This window comes from Arachis duranensis, chromosome 10 (genome assembly GCF_000817695.3).
Source record: "Arachis duranensis cultivar V14167 chromosome 10, aradu.V14167.gnm2.J7QH, whole genome shotgun sequence".
Lineage (NCBI taxonomy): Eukaryota > Viridiplantae > Streptophyta > Magnoliopsida > Fabales > Fabaceae > Arachis > Arachis duranensis.
Window position 1 is genome coordinate 59,580,431 of NC_029781.3, and position 8,182 is coordinate 59,588,612.

At 37.2% G+C, this 8,182-nt stretch overlaps 1 non-coding gene across 1 annotated transcript; it reads right to left on the reverse strand.

Moving 5' to 3' along the window:
- Positions 1-4,107: 4,107 nt before the first annotated feature.
- On the reverse strand, positions 4,108-4,215 carry LOC127743472 (small nucleolar RNA R71). Its single transcript, XR_008004864.1, has one exon. It is a non-coding gene; the product is annotated as a small nucleolar RNA R71 (small nucleolar RNA).
- Positions 4,216-8,182: the final 3,967 nt, after the last annotated feature.

Consider the following 8,182-nt stretch of genomic DNA (forward strand, 5'->3'; position numbering starts at 1 on the left):
TTGAAAATACATAAGTGAAAGGTTCAGGCATGGCCGAATGGCCAGCCCCCATGGTCTAAGGACTAGGCATCCAGAGATATCTAATACACTAGTAAAAAGTCCTATTTATAATAAACTAGCTACTAGGGTTTACATGAGTAAGTAATTGATGCATAAATCCACTTCCGGGGCCCACTTCGTGTATGTTTGGGCTGAGCTTGGTCTATCCACGAGCTGAGGCTTTTATTGGAGTTGAACTTCAAGTTATAGCGTGTTTTGGGCGTTCAACTCTGGGTCATGACGTGTTTCTGGCGTTTAACTCCAGACAGCAGCATGTACTTGGCGTTCAACGCCAAGTTACGTCGTCAATTTCCGAATAAAGTATGAACTATTATATATTGCTGGAAAGCTCTGGATGTCTACTTTCCAACGCCGTTAAGAGCGCGCCATTTGGATTTCGGTAGCTCCAGAAAATTTATTTCGAGTGCAGGGAGGTCAGATTCCAACAGCATCAGCAGTCCTTTTGTCAGCCTTTTTCAGAGTTTTGCTCAAGTCCCTCAATTTCAGCCAGAAATTACCTGAAATCATTAACATAAAAACTAATGAAAACATTCCTTAAAAGTAGCTTGAACTTACTAAAAACTACCTAAAAACAATGCTAAAAAGCGTATAAATTATCCGCTCATCACCCTGCACTCGAAATGAATTTTCTGGAGGTATAAAACTTCAAATGGCACGCTCTCAACGATGTTGGAAAGTAGACATCCAGAGTTTTCCAGCAATATATAATAGTTTATACTTTATTCGAGATTAGACGACGCAAACTGGCGTTCAACGCCAGAAACACGTCACAAACTAGAGTTAAACGCCAAAAACACGTTACAACTTGGCGGTTAACTCCAAAAGAAGCCTCTGCATGTGTAAAGCTCAAGCTCAGCCCAAGCACACACCAAGTGGGCCCCGAAAGTGGATTTCTGCATCAATTACTTATTTTTGTAAACCCTAGTAGCTGGTCTAGTATAAATAGGACGTTTTACTATTGTATTAGACATCTTGGTTTTGTCTTTTATCTTAGCATCCATCTTTGGATATTTAGTTCTTAGACTTTGGGGGCTGGCCATTCGGCCATGCCTGAACCTTGATCACTTATGTATTTTCAACGGTGGAGTTTTTACACACCATAGATTAAGGTGTGGAGCTCTGCTGTACCTCGAGTTTTAATGCAAAGTACTACTATCTTTTAATCAATTCGGCTTATTCTTATTCTAAGATATTCGTTGCACTTCAACATGATGAATGTGATGATCCGTGATACTCATCATCATTCTCACCTATGAACGAGTGACTTACAACCACTTCCGTTCTACCTTAGATCGAGCGTGTATCTCTTGCATTCCTTAGTCAGAATCTTCGTGGTATAAGCTAGAACCTTTTGGCGGCCACTCTTGAGGATCTGGAAAGTCTAAACCTTGTCTGTGGTATTCCGAGTAGGATTCAGGGATTGAATGGCTGTGACGAGCTTCAAACACGTGATTGTTGGGCGTGATGACAAATGCAAAAGAATCAATGGATTCTATTCCGACATGATCGAGAACCGACAGATGATTAGCCGTGCTGTGACAGAGCATTTGGACCATTTTCACTGAGAGGATAGGATGTAGCCATTGATAACGGTGATGCCCTACATACAACTTGCCATGGAAAGGAGTATGAAGGATTGAAGGAAGGCAGTAGGAAAACAGAGATTTAACAGGGACAAAGCATCTCCACACACTTATCTGAAATTCCCACCAATGATCTACATAAGTATCTCTATCTTTATTTTATGCTTTATTTATTATTATTTTCGAAAACCATTATAAACCTTTTGAATCCGCCTAACTGAGATTTACAAGATTACCATAGCTTGCTTCATACCAACAATCTCCGTGGGATCGACCCTAACTCACGTAAGGTATTACTTGGACGACCCAGTGCACTTGCTGGTTAGTTGTCCGAAGTTGTGACAAAGTGTGATTCACGTTTGAGAGCACCAAGTCTATTGGCGCCATTGTTGATGATCACAATTTCGTACACCAAGTTTTTGGTGTCGTTGCCGGGGATTGTTCGAGTTTGGACAACTGACGGTTCATCTTGTTGCTCAGATTAGGTAATTTTCTTTTCAAAAAAAATTTTCAAAAATCTTTCAAAAATTTTTTTATCTATTTTCGTTTTTCAAAAAAAATTAATTTTCAAAAAAAAATTTAATAAAATCATAAAAATAAAAAATATTTTGTGTTTCTTGTTTGAATCTAGTGTCAATTTTTAAGTTTGGTGTCAATTGCATGTTTTAAAAAAATTTTTTGCATTTTTTGAAAATTCATGCATGTGTTCTTCATGATCTTCAATTTGTTCTTGGTAAGTCTTCTTGTTTGATCTTTAAATTTTCTTGTTTTGTGTCTTTTGTTGTTTTTCATATGCATTTTTGCATTCATAGTGTCTAAGCATTAAAAATTTCTAAGTTTGGTGTCTTGCATGTTTTATTTTCTTAAAATTTTTCAAAAATAAGTCTTGATGTTCATCTTGACATTCAAAGTATTCTTGGTGTTCATCTTGACATTCATAGTGTTTTTGCATGCATCATTGGTTTTGATCCAAAATTTTCATGTTTTGGGTCATATTTGTGTTTTTCTCTCTCCTCATTAAAAATTCAAAAAATAAAAAATATCTTTTCCTTATTTCTCTTATAAAATTCGAAATCTTTGGGTTGACTTAGTCAAAAAATTTTAAAATTAGTTGTTTCTTGTTAGTCAAGTCAAGATTTCAATTTTAAAAATCTTATCTTTTCAAAACTTTTTCAAAAATCAAATCTTTTTCATTTTTCTATTTTTTTGGAAAATTTTTTAAAATTTATTTTCAAAATCTTTTTCTTAATTTTATTTCATAATTTTCGAAACTTTACTAACAATTAATGTGATTAATTCAAAAATTTGAAGTTTGTTACTTTCTTGTTAAGAAAGGTTCAATCTTTAAATTCTAGAATCATATCTTTTAGTTTCTTGTTAGTCAAATAATCAAATTTTAATTTTAAAAATCAAATCTTTTTCAAAATATCTTTTCCATCATATCCTTTTATCTTTTTTTTTTTAAAAAAATTTTGATTTCAAAATATCTTTTCTAACTTCCTATCTTTTTAAAATTGATTTTCAAATCTTTTTCAACTAACTAATTGACTTTTTATTTGTTTCTTATCTTTTTTAAAACCACCTAACTACTTTTCTCTCCCTAATTTTCGAAAATCATCTCCCTCTTTTTCAAAATTCTTTTAATTAACTAATTGTTTCAAATTTTAATTTTAATTCTTCTCTTAATTTTTGAAAATCACTAACACTTTTTCAAAATTAATTTTCGAAATACTCCCTCTCTCATTTTTTTCTATTTATTTATTCATTTACTAACACTTCTCTTCATCTTAAAAATTCGAACCCCTCTTCCTCTCTGAGTTCGAATTTTCCTCTTTTCTTTCTTCTATTCTTTTCTTCTTCTACTAACATAAAAGAATCTCTCTACTGTGGTAAAGAGGATTCCTATTATTATTTTCTGTTCCCTTCTTTTTCATATGAGCAGGAGCAAGGACAAGAATATTCTTGTTGAAGCAGATCCTGAACCTGAAAGGACTCTGAAGAGGAAACTAAGAGAATCTAAATTACAACAATCCAGAGACAACCTTACAGAAATTTTCGAAAAGGAAGAGGAGATGGCAGCCGAAAATAATAATGCAAGAAGGATGCTTGGTGATTATACTACACCTACTTCCAAATTTGATGGAAGAAGCATCTCAATCCCTGCCATAGGAGCAAACAATTTTGAGGTAAAGCCTCAACTAGTTGCTCTAATGCAACAGAACTGCAAGTTTCATGGACTTTCATAAGAAGATCCCTATCAATTTTAACTGAGTTCTTGCAGATCTGTGAGACTGTTAAGACCAATGGAGTAGATCCTGAAGTCTACAGGCTCATGCTTTTCCCTTTTGCTGTAAGAGACAAAGCTAGAACATGGCTGGACTGACAGCCTAAAGATAGCCTGGACTCATGGGATAAGCTGGTCGCGGCCTTCTTGGCTAAGTTCTTTCCTCCTCAAAAGCTAAGCAAGCTTAGAGTGGATGTTCAGACCTTCAAACAAAAAGATGGTGAATCCCTCTATGAAGCTTGGGAAAGATACAAGCAGATGACCAAAAGGTGTCCTTCTGACATGCTTTCAGAGTGGATCATTTTGGATATATTCTACTATAGTCTATCTGAGTTCTCTAAGATGTCACTGGACCATTCTGTAGGTGGATCCATTCACCTAAAGAAAACACCTGCAGAAGCTCAAGAACTTATTGACATGGTTGCAAATAACTAGTTCATGTACACTTCTGAGAGGAATTCCGTGAATAATGGGATGCCTCAGAGGAAGGGAGTTCTTGAAATAGATGCTCTGAATGCCATATTGGCTCAGAACAAAATATTGACTCAGCAAGTCAACATGATTTCTCAAAGTCTGAATGGATGGCAAAATGCATCCAACAGTACTAAAGAGGCATCTTCTGAAGAAGAAGCTTATGATCCTGAGAACCCTGCAATGGCAAAGGTAAATTACATGGGTGAACCTTATGGGAACACCTATAATTCCTCATGGAGAAATCCTCCGAATTTCTCATGGAAGGATCAACAAAAGTCTCAAGAAGGCTTTAATAATGATGGAAGAAACATGCTCAACAATAGCAAGCCTTTTCCATCATCTTCTCAGCAACAGACAGAGAATTCTGAGGAGAGTTCCTCTAGCTTAGCAAACAGAGTCTCTGATCTATCTAAGGCCACTTTAAGTTTCATGAGTGAAACAAGGTCCTCCATCAGAAATTTGGAGGCACAAGTGGGCCAGCTGAGTAAAAAAGTCACTGAAACTCCTCCTAGTACTCTCCCAAGCAATACTGAAGATAATCCAAAAAGAGAGTGCAAGGCCATTGACATAATCAACATGGCCGAACCTAGAGAGGAAGGGGAGGACGTGAATCCCAATGAGAAAGACCTCATGGGACGTCTCCCAAGCAAGAAGAAGTTCCTTATTAAGGACTTAAAGGAATCTGAAGGTCATATAGAGACCATAGAGATTCCATTAAACCTCCTTCTGCCATTCATGAGCTCTGAAGACTATTCTTCCTCTGAAGAGGATGAAGATATAACTGGAGAGCAAGTTGCTCAATATCTAGGAGCTATCATGAAGCTGAATGCCAAGTTGTTTGGTAATGAGACTTGGGAAGATGAACCTCCCTTGCTCATTAGTAAACTAGATACATGGGTTCAGCAAACTTTACCTCAAAAGAAACAAGATCCTGGTAAATTCTTAATACCCTGTACCATAGGCACTATGACCTTTGAGAAGGCTCTATGTGACCTAGGGTCAGGCATAAATCTTATGCCACTCTCTGTAATCGAGAAGCTGGGGATCATTAAGGTACGACCTGCCAAATTCTCATTAGAGATGGCAGACAGATTACAAAGACAAGCTTATGGATTGGTAGAGGATGTGTTAGTGAAGGTTCAAGGCCTTTACATCCTTGCTGATTTCATAATCTTATAGACTAGGAAGAATGAGGATGAATGCATCATCCTTGGAAGACCCTTCCTAGCCACAGCAGGAGCTGTGATTGATGTTAATAGAGGAGAGTTAGTCCTTCAATTGAATGGGGACTACCTTGTATTTAAAGCCCAAGGCTATCCTTTGATGACAAGTCATTATATACCTATTTTTCTATGCTTTTTCATACAAGAAATTGATGATTTGTGCTTAAATATTGAATGCTTTTGTGCTTAAATGATATATTTTCTTGATCTTTTAATTTTATAAATCTTGTAGGAAATAAGAAGAAAAAGAAGCAAAGAAGCACAAAATAAGCTAAAAAGGAGAAAAAAAGAGCTTTGGGGTACACTTTGAAGTTGGGGCACGCTTTGGAGCCTTAGGCCACGCTTTTAAAAGCGTGGCCCATGACCAAATCAAAGGAGGAAGCAACTAGCACGCACATCAAAGTGAGGTTGAAGCAAATTTTCGCTAAGTTAAATTTGCGGCGCTCACAGCATGACCATGCCTCCTTCAAAGGGCTATAACTTGAGCTACAAACATCCGATTGATGTGCTTCCAGTTGCATTGGAAAGTTGACATTCAGAGCTTTCCAACGATATATAGGAATCCATATTTGGCGTACAACTGAGGCATGAGTGAAAGGCATCTTTAAGGGAAAAAAATAAGCGAAAATAAACCAAAATGCTTCCACCAAGGCTCGAAGAGGGAGACACAAGGAAACCAAGGAAATGCTGCCCTCAAGGAGAGCAGACTGCTCTCTTGGAGGGCAGTATCGTGCTCTCTCCCAAAGAAAATGTAAGAAAATTTGAGTGGAGTGCTTTCACCAAGGCTTGAACTTGGGAACTCCTCTTGGAAGCACCATTGCGCTGCCCATAAGGAGGGCAGAGCAACATTCCTTGGGCGCAAGGCACGCACCATGACACGGCCCAGGGAAGCATGTCACACACAATTTGGCACGGTCAAGGGGCTTGGTGCGTACAACACACACGAGCAGGATCCCCACACAAGGCTTCACTGCTCTGCTCTCCACAAGAGCAGAGCAGCCTCCTGGGGGCATTATGGGCCAAAATTCAACCAAAATCTCATTTAAATTCAATTCCTCTCCAAATTGAATCAAGGCCAACTAAACCCATTTCTCCTCAAATCGAAAGCAAGCAAAGCCCACATCATCACTCAAAGGCACAAGAACAAGCTAGATTAGGAATTTCATTTTGTGAATTTATTTTTAATTTCAATTTCATTTTATTTTTATTTTTTTAAAAAAAGCCTATATAAAGGGCATCACTCTCATTTCAGAGAGGAGGTTGGCTCTAATAAAGGCTCCATTAGAAAAGTCTAGCTCCACTAGGGAGCATTAGGATTTGAGAGCTCTCTCTCTTAGTTTTCATTTCTGTTTTGAATCTTGGATTGAGATTGGAAGGAATTCTGTTTTCATTCTCTATCTGCAACCTCTCTTGTTCTTCTTCTGCAAACTTTCAAGTGAATTGTGATTTGAATCAAAGCTTTCTTCATTGCTTTCATCTTTAATTTTCTTGCATCTTGTTTGCTGTTGGATCAAGGAAGGGATTGAGATCTAGACTTGTTTTCTAGTCTCCTCCACCCCTGAGATCTTCAACTTTCCTTTAGCTATTGAAATTGAGCTACATTTTACTTTCTGTTTCATTCTCTTCAATTTCCTTTTTGTTTTGATCTTGAGAGCAAGTGAGCTCTTGGCTTCCTTTCTGTTTTTACTATTTCATTAAAATTGTTAGTTTCACTTTGAGATTTGAGAAATGATCTATGTCTCTTTGTTGCATCTCATTGCTCCCAATTTAATTTCCTGCACTTGTGTTCTTCTGCAATTTACATTTAAGCTACTGTGACCTTGAATTTACTTTTCCTGCAATTTAATTTCCTTGCAATTGTTCTAAGCTTGGATCTACTGCTTTTTACAATTGTTCTAAGCTTTGATCTACTGCTTTTATTTAATTTCCCTGCACCCACTCCCTTTTACATTTCTTGCAATTTACATTTCTTGTCATTTAAGATTCCGTTAATTTACATTTCTTGCTCTTTAAGTTTCAATACAATTTACTTTCTGCACTTTATAATTCCTGCAAATTTACTTTCTGTTGGCTACAATTTCACTCAATTCCACTTCAATGTTAGCTTGACTAAACTAATCACCCACTAAAGTTGCTTGATCCATCAATCCCTGTAGGATCGACCTCACTCTTGTGAGTTATTACTACTTGATGCGACCCAATATACTTGCCGGTTGGATTTGTGTGTTGGAAATTCGTTTTTCCACAAAAACACCCATCACATTTTCTTTTCGTATATAGGGAATCAAAAAGCCTTCTGTAACAATGGAGAGGAAGCATGAAAAGCTTCTCTCAGTACAGACTCAAACAAAGCCTCCAGAATCAAACTCTAAGTTTGGTGTTGGGAGGCCACAACCAAACTCTAAGTTTGGTATTGAGAAAACCCCACATTCAAACTCTAAGTTTGGTGTTGGGAATCCATAACATTGACCTGATCACCTGTGAGGCTCCATGGGAGCTCACTGTCAAGCTATTGACATTAAAGAAGCGCTTATTGGGAGGCAACCCAATTTTTATTT